This window comes from Gorilla gorilla, chromosome 14 (genome assembly GCF_029281585.2).
Source record: "Gorilla gorilla gorilla isolate KB3781 chromosome 14, NHGRI_mGorGor1-v2.1_pri, whole genome shotgun sequence".
In the NCBI taxonomy this organism is placed as follows: Eukaryota; Metazoa; Chordata; class Mammalia; order Primates; family Hominidae; genus Gorilla; species Gorilla gorilla.
Genome location: NC_073238.2, coordinates 121,158,569 through 121,167,056, shown reverse-complemented (window position 1 = coordinate 121,167,056; position 8,488 = coordinate 121,158,569).

The window sequence follows — 8,488 nt, the reverse complement described above, 5'->3', positions numbered from 1 at the left end:
TTTTGTTTTATTTTTGTTTTTTGAGACAGAGTCTCACTCTGTCACCAAGGCTGGAGTGCAGTGTCATGATCTTGGCTCACTGCAATCTCTGCTTCCTGGGTTCAAGTAATTCTCTGCCTCAACCTCCTGAGTGGCTGGGACTACAGGTGTGCACCACCACATCTGGCTATTTTTTGTATTTTTTGTAGAGTTGGGGTTTCACCATGTTAGCCAGGTTGCTGTCAAATTCCTGGCCTTAAGTGATCCACCTGCCTCAGCCTCCCAAAGTGCTGGGATTACAGGCGTAAGCCACCACACCTGGCCTAGGAAATGACTTTTAAAAGTGCTGGAGAAATCTTATCTACTCTCAGACTGTAAGAGAGGCATACAATACTTACAAGGGGTAGATGATGAAAGTGTTTGTTTATTTATTGATTGATTTTTTCCGACTATAAAAGAAGCATGTACTCGTTATAAAAAGATTAAAATATATATACAAAGCTTTAAACATAGAGAAGTCTGTAAAATAAAAAAGTGAAATTTTCTCATATCACCCAGAAAAAACCACTGTTAAATAATTTTCCTCAGATTTAAGATAATTAATTTATGAACACGTAAATATTATAAATAATTTTAAACCAAAATGGAATCTTTCAACTGCCTTCTTTCCCCCCTTCTTTACCAAGTTCCTTGCATAACTTTCCATGTCTGTACATAAGTCTAGTTTTCTGTTAAGAACATTATTATCTTGTTTGGGTACTTTCAGTTTTATTTGATTTTTGTTTTTAATGCAGAAGATCAGTAACTGGGGAAAAAAACCGTATTTATATATCACAAAATCTAATTTTATCCTTCAGGATTTTTTTGTTTGTTTCACGTTAAGTTAATGGTAAGAATAGTTTTCAAAAGGAGAAATCATTTAATGTTTTATGTGGCAAAATGACCCAAAATTGAAGGATGACTGGTAATAAACCCACTGGTGTTTATTTTCCAGGGAAAAGGTACTTTCTGTTGAGAAATTATTTTTATATTTCATGGATTTGTTCTTTTTCCTTCTCTTATTTGCTAAAATTAAAGTTAAAAAAAAAAGCATTTGCTGGTACTGGGTAATTTAAAGAGACACCTGCTCTGTGTTATGCATTTGTGATTATAGAAGTTCCTACGAGGCTGACCCGAAATGGGCACTCCATGTAAGTGCCTGTGTTGGCACTCACCCAGCAGGAGCAAAATTGTTAGGGATGGGATTTTAATAAAGAAGTAGTGGGAAGGCCATGGAGCACCGCTGATATCTGGAAGCAAAATAAATAACATATTACAACCCTGCAAAATATCTTTTCTGAGAAAAATTAAAGTTTTCTCTGTGGCTTAAAGCCTGCATGCACCACCCATGGGGCCTCAATATGTAATTCTAATAGGCAAGAGTTTCATCTGAACAAAAACTAAACTAAAAGACAATGGTGATTATCAAACTGTCTTCATTTGTCTGGGCTGCTGTATTAGTCAGTTCTCACACTGCTGTGAAGAAATACTTGAGACTGGGTAATTCATAAAGCAAAGAGGTTTAATTGACTCAAAGTTCTGCATGGCTGGGGAGCCCTCAGCAAACTTACGATCATGGTGGAAGGCGCCTCTTCACAGGACGGCAGGAAAGAGAATGAATGCAAGCAGGGGGAATGCTGGATGCTTACAAAGCCATCAGATCTCATGAGAACTCGCTCACAGGAACAGCATGGGGGAAATCACCCACATGATCCAGTCACTTCCTCCCGAGTCCCTCTCATGACACATGGGGATTATGGGACCCAGAATTTAAGATGAGATTTGGGTGGGGACACAGCCGAACCATATCAGCTGCCAGAACAAAAATACCATAAATGGGGTGCCTTATAAACAATAGAACTTTATTTCTCACAGCTTTGGAGGCTGGGGAGTCCTAGATCAAGGCACCCACAAATTCAGGGGCTGTTGAGGGTCATTTTCTGGTTTACAGACAGTGCATCCTTTTTATGTTCTCATCTGGTGGAATGGGCAAGGGAGCTCTCTGAAGTCTCTATTATAAGGGCGCTAACCCCATTCATGAGGGATTCACCTTCATGCCCTCATCACCTCCCAGAGGTCTCAGCTCCTAACTCCACCACACTGGGGATTAGTTTTCAGCGTACACATTTCAGGGGGACACAAACATTGTCTAAACACAAACAAAAGGCCAAACGCAGCAAGGCGTATGCTGTGCTAAACTGAAGTGAGACATGGTGGCTTGAGAGGGGCCAGCGTGTGGATAGAGGTTTGACCTTGTCTTTACTGAGTGCTCCTCAGAGGCCGCAGACTTCTTTACTCCCCGACAGCTTCACATACACTGTTCCCTCTTCCTGGTTTCCCTTTCCTTCTACCCATCCTTCAGAGTCTAGCTTAGATTTCATCTCCCCTGTTGACCTTTTCTAATAGCCCCTGGAAGAATCCTTCCCTCTTGTGTCTGTGTTCTTGCAGCGTTTTGTTGTGCCACCTGCCTTTCCACATCATGACTCTTCTCCTCCACAGTGGGTGAGTGTCTCACGGATGTGTCTTCCTCATGAGCTCACCCCAGCTGCCCAAATAAGCTCCTGGGACGGAGTGGTGGTGCTGTGATCTAAGACTGGATGACTGGTGGGGACCAATAGGAAGGAAGAGTCAGCTTCTGCACCCAAAATAATAATAATAATACCTATCTTGGCTGGGCACAGTGGCTCACGCCTGTAATCCCAGCACACAAGGAGGCTGAGGCAGGCGGACCACTTGAGGTCAGGAGTTTGAGACCAGCCTGGCCAACGTGGCAAAACCCTGTCTCTACTAAAAATACAAAAATTAGCCATGGAGGCACACACCTGTAATCCCAGCTACTCAGGAGGCTGACAGGAGAGTTGCTTGAACCCAGGAGGTGGAGGTTGCAGTGAGCCGAGATCGCACCACTGCACTCCAGCCTGGGCAACAGAGCGAAGAGTGTGTCTTGAAAACAAAACAAAACCAAAAATCCCATCTCCTTCTATCTCTTAGTCATGATTTCACAAAGTACTCTAAGTACCTTGGAATGAACAAAAACAAGAGCTATTATTACAGAACACATTTGAACATGTTTCTTCTTTGAACCACAGCATCAAGTGGAGCCCGTGTCTCCTTGCTCCCTTGCCTGATGCTTTCATAGCTTCTCAACCATTTGGTAAAAATAGATTTTCTTTTACAGCTCATCGCCCATGACCACTTTTGGGGAACTCTACATATTTTGATGTTTATTTGCTGTGGTGTCAAATTTTTATTTTTGTATTTAATTTTGAATGAAAATTCTGTGTATTGTGTGTCCTCCTTTCAGAGCATTGGCCTTAATACAAGACTAGTTTTGTCTAGAGTTGCATTTTTGGTTGGCTTCACAATGCCACTTAGAACATCAAAAGTCAATAGGGTGGTGTCTTGAACCAGGGTGAGATCATGTACCGCAGGCTCAGAACTGCAAGCCTGTGATTCAGTTTGTGCATGGGCAATTTTCTGTACTGTTTAATAATAGTAACACAATGAGTCCTAGGAGCTCTAGTCTTCAGGGCATGGAATCACTGTCATAAGGTCTTGTTCGACATTTTTCTTTGAAATATTATGTTTCCCTCTTTCGAGCATCATTAAAGTTATACCTTGTTCCAAAGTCCAAAGAAGACTCTAGTTGACAATAGGTTCGCAGAAGCAGATGGGATATCGGAGGTTGTGTGGACAGCGGTTAAATGAGCAGGTTTTAGAGAGAGACATAGTGGAGTCAGGTCTGAATCCCAGTTCCAAACACGACCTTAAAATTTGTTGGCTGTTGTTCCTTGGGCAAATTGATTACACTTTCCTCACCTGTAAAATGAAGACAATACTTCCTATCTCATGTGGTTGTCATAGGAATTAAATACTGTACTTCTGTAGCTCAACCCACCAAGCAAACCAGAAAAAAAATAAATAAACACAGTACCTAGATTCTAGTAAATGCACGATAAATGCTACCTGAAATTATTGATGTAATTAAAAGATGTTATCCCTGCCCTCTCTGCTCTTGTGGTATGGTATCATGTTGCCAGCCATACGCAAGAACTTCAGACTACTCTTGTGCCTTGCCTTCTGTGTATACAGCCTGGGTAATACTCTTCCCTTGACTGTGGGCTGGACCAAGTGACCTACTTCCAACAAAGAGAAGATGGCAAGGTGATGGTAATTCACTTCTGAGAATGAGTTACAAAAATTTGTGGCTTCTGTGTTGGGTGTCTTTCATCCTGAGTGCATGCGTCTTGCTCTCCCTTGAATTACTCATCCCGGGGGAGGTCAACTGCATGAATGAGCAGGAACGCACATCCTTCTGTCTCTCTCTAGTGTCCCTTCAGCTGGGCCAGAGGCAACCAGCTGACCCACACAAACTGGGAAATAAAAACTGTGCTGCGTAGGGTGCTACGTTTTTGGATTCTGTGTTATGCAACAATAAATAACTGATATAAAGCCGTAGCTGAAGCTGTCCCAGGTCTCATGGTTGCTGGCCGGGCCAGCACTCTGTGGAGATAGATGAAAATAATACTATAAAATTTCCCCTGTTTTTTTATTTTTATTTTTATTTTTGAGGGAGATGAGCAAACTCGTAAGTGTAGCCCTTCATACTGTCACCCGTGCCTTTCTCTGCTATAGGTAAACAAAATGCCATCCACACTGAAGTTCTTGCATCTCCTTGCAATGCTGTGCCATCTTTTACATCAGCACATGTACCATTCCCTCTGTATGGAGCTCTCATACACCTTTTCTGTAGGGAGACTCAGGCTTCCCCTCAGATCTGCGTCACGTTCCCACGGCAGGCTGTGCATCTCTTAATGACAAGTCTGATAACTGTTGCTTATTTAGCATGTCTAGTATTTGGTTCTCTCCACTAACTGTGAGTTTATTCAAGGACTGTATTTCTTCAAGCCATTGCAAGCACTTGGCCAACAGGTCCTGCATAAATGTTTTTTCAGTGAATAATGGAATGACCGCGGCTCTCACACAGCAGATTTTTTTTCTGCATCCAAGCTCTTATGAAGTGCAAATAGGCTTTTCTTTATATTGTCTTAATATGTGACATGAGGGTTGTCCTTGCAATATAAACAGATCTGAAACAGAAAGAGCAGCTCAGTTACCTGACTTAGAAACAGGTTGGAGCAGAACAGTTTGGTCGGTAGATATCTATCAGAGAGTGATTGCACTGGGAACCATGTCTTAATCACACAACTTGGGGTTCAGGGGTTGCTGGGAAATGCAACGGTTAGAACAATCTACATTTAATTTGTGAATGAGGATGGAGAAATGGTGGTTTCTGTGCAGTCATTTTGTTCTCTCCTATTTCCTAAGAGGCTTGATACTTCCCTTTGTAGAGTTTGCAAATTTGAAGAATGATTATAACATTTGTTTTCAGATTGGTTATGGGTTTTGACCTAGAAACAAATTGGTCAGAGCCAGTGGCAGGGTTAGGGCCAATACACATCACTATGACAACTGCCATGTTCATCTCAGGTCTACCAAGAGATCCTTAACAGAGCCCAAATACAAAACTCAATACTAGGTACCACGTTTTGTTGTAAGCATAACATATAAAACTGACTTTTTATAGTGTATGTAATTGCAAAATTCTGATAGACTAAGATCAATAACAGTTTTCTTTCTCACTTTCTCATTGAAATGTGTGACAAAGAAGAAATACCTGAGATACTTGGATGAAAGTCACTGCAAATACTTCAGGAACTCAAAACACCAACAGAATGAATTAGAAACCTTCTTTTCTGCTGTGGGACCCAGAGCCAAAAATACTGGTCAATTTTCTAGGACGGGAAAAGTAAAACTGAGAGCAAAACTCTATTACAGAAAGGAACTTGGAAATTTGGCAAATATTTGTATAATTTCTACCCCCAATGAGATCTGGTTATGGATTTTATATTGATTAAACCAATGGAAACATTTGAAACTACCGACTTCATTTGGCTGGGGTGGGGGTGGGGGAAGCCTGTGAAAAAAGCAGTGGACTAACTTGGAACTTCTAGCTGAAGTGGGTGAGGCTGAGGGGAAGAATAGACATGAGAAACCATGTCTTATTCATCTCTGTGTGCCACACATAGTAGGTGTTCAATAAAATCACTGAGTGCATGAACACGGACCCTTAATTCTTAGTCCCAATGAAGGTTTCATAATCACTTCCAACTAACTTATAGTTTAGATCACACGTTTAACAAATCTGCTTTAGAATATCATTTGCAATTATGTCTTATGAAAATATGACATCAGATTTCACGGTTTTATCCTGGTCTGGTGCATGTTCCTTGGTTGCCGTAGTAACGAGTTGCCATGGATTACGCTGCAGGAGTTGCAAGGGTCAGCAAAGACCAGAGCTCTGTCATTCTTCATTCAAAGGCAATCGTCCCTGAAAAATGTGACTTGCTTCAATATTTAAGAACAGGGCACTGATATTAAACAAGACTGATACTTCGGTTAAAAACCAATAATTAACCTTGTCTTCAACTCTATGTCACACTTTAATAGCAATTTCATAAAGTGGACATTCCTCTGTCTTTCATTCTTGAAGTCCTAGATAGGTTTTAAATAATATGTCTCCTGGAAAAGCACACGGGTAATCGTTGCAATTTATTTTATGTCATTATCTAAGTAAGCCCTTGAGACCTTCCAATTCCAGCGCTTCTCTCCAGGGTAATTGCATGCATCTTGGGGAGATGCGAGATGATGTTAATATTCAGAACACCATCCCTTTGAAACGATTCACAGCCTACAATGGAACACTGTCTTGGTGGCTTTCTGCAAAATATACTTTTAGACAAGTATAGGGTATTTCCTTTCTAAAGAATAATTTTTTCTCAAAATCATAGTCTTTGATGTCGTGGGTTTACAATATGTATCCTGAAGACCAGTTTTAATTTTAATGTGGAGACTATGCCACTGGATTTTGTTATAATAAAACCATTCAGGTTATAAATTAAGACCATTTCTGAGGCACATAAAGGCTATTCTTTTCTTAACACTTCTCACTCTTTCTTCCTCACTAAATCATTTTAAATTACTGTATTGCCTTATACACTGTAGAACAGAACATGCTTTAGTTGCTTAAACTTTTTAATACCAGTGGAGTGAAATTTTGGCACACATGCAAGAAACATGTAAAATATTACTGTCTTTCAACACAAAGATTAGATGGTTCTCAAGATTTCACGTTGTTAGAAAACATTATCTCTCAAAGTGGTCAAATAATGCTAAATAGCTATTTCTTATAACAAGACAAAGTTGGAATATACATATATATTTCATTCATATGTATAAATTCAAGTAGAATTATTTTTACATATTTGAAACTTTAGTTGTACATTAAAAAGTGAATTAATTATAAAAAAGTAAAAATATATTTAAAATATTTAAAATATAAGAATCTAGCTCTTTACTAACTACAAAAAGTTTAACACAAGTTTTAACAGGCTGTGTTCGGCCAGGCACAGTGGCTCATGCCTGTAATCCCAGCACTTTGGGAGGCTGAGGCAGGTGGATCCCGAGGTCAGTTGATCGAGCCATCCTGGCTAACATGGTGAAACCCCGTCTCTACTAAAAAATACAACAATTAGCCAGGTGTGGTTGTGGGTGCCTGTAATTCCAGCTACTCAGGAGGCTGAGGCAGGAGAATCGCTTGAACCCGGGAGGCGGAGGTTGCAGTGAGCAGAGACAGGGCCATTGCACTTTAGCCTGGGTAACAGAGCAAGACTCCATCTCAAAAAAAGAAAAAGAAAAAACAACAACAAAAAACTGTGTTCAAATTCTCCACACATTTATTTTTTTAAAGGATAAAAGTGATTTTTCTTACCTACCTTGTTTGGTTCTAACAATCAATAAACTTTTATGCGATGCCACATTCATTAAGAGTCAGACAACATTACTGATGTTAGGAATGGAAATGATTCCAGTTTGCTCAGTTATTAAATACATTGATTATATGACAGAATATCATTTTCTTTGAAAGAAATAAATTTTTTATACTTTTTATGGAACACAGAAACTCTAGGCAAGATATTTGATTTACTGGAGTGTCTAATTATAGTTATAACTGAAAATATTGTGAGTGAGTTATGCTGTAATTTACCCAACTTTTGAGTTTGAATCCATTTTGCAGCAAGACTGCAGAACACAGATAAGCTTTGGAAAATAAATCTCAAATTCATTATAAATGATGATCTCTTCCTTATTCACCACTTCCCCAGTTCTCCCTGTCCCTACTCAACAAGTTTCAATGCAGACAAGCAGATTGACTATATTCTAATTAATAACCCAAAGACCTGACTCGTTCTTTTAAATTGCCAAAGTTGCTTTTGCTCCACATTCATCTGGTTTCAGAGAATGAAAATAATCCACAATTTAAATGAGTATATGCTAATATTACTCCTGAAGTTCTGAAACGCCTAGCTTTTCTAGATCTAGCTTTCACAGAATGAGGGATATAAGGGTT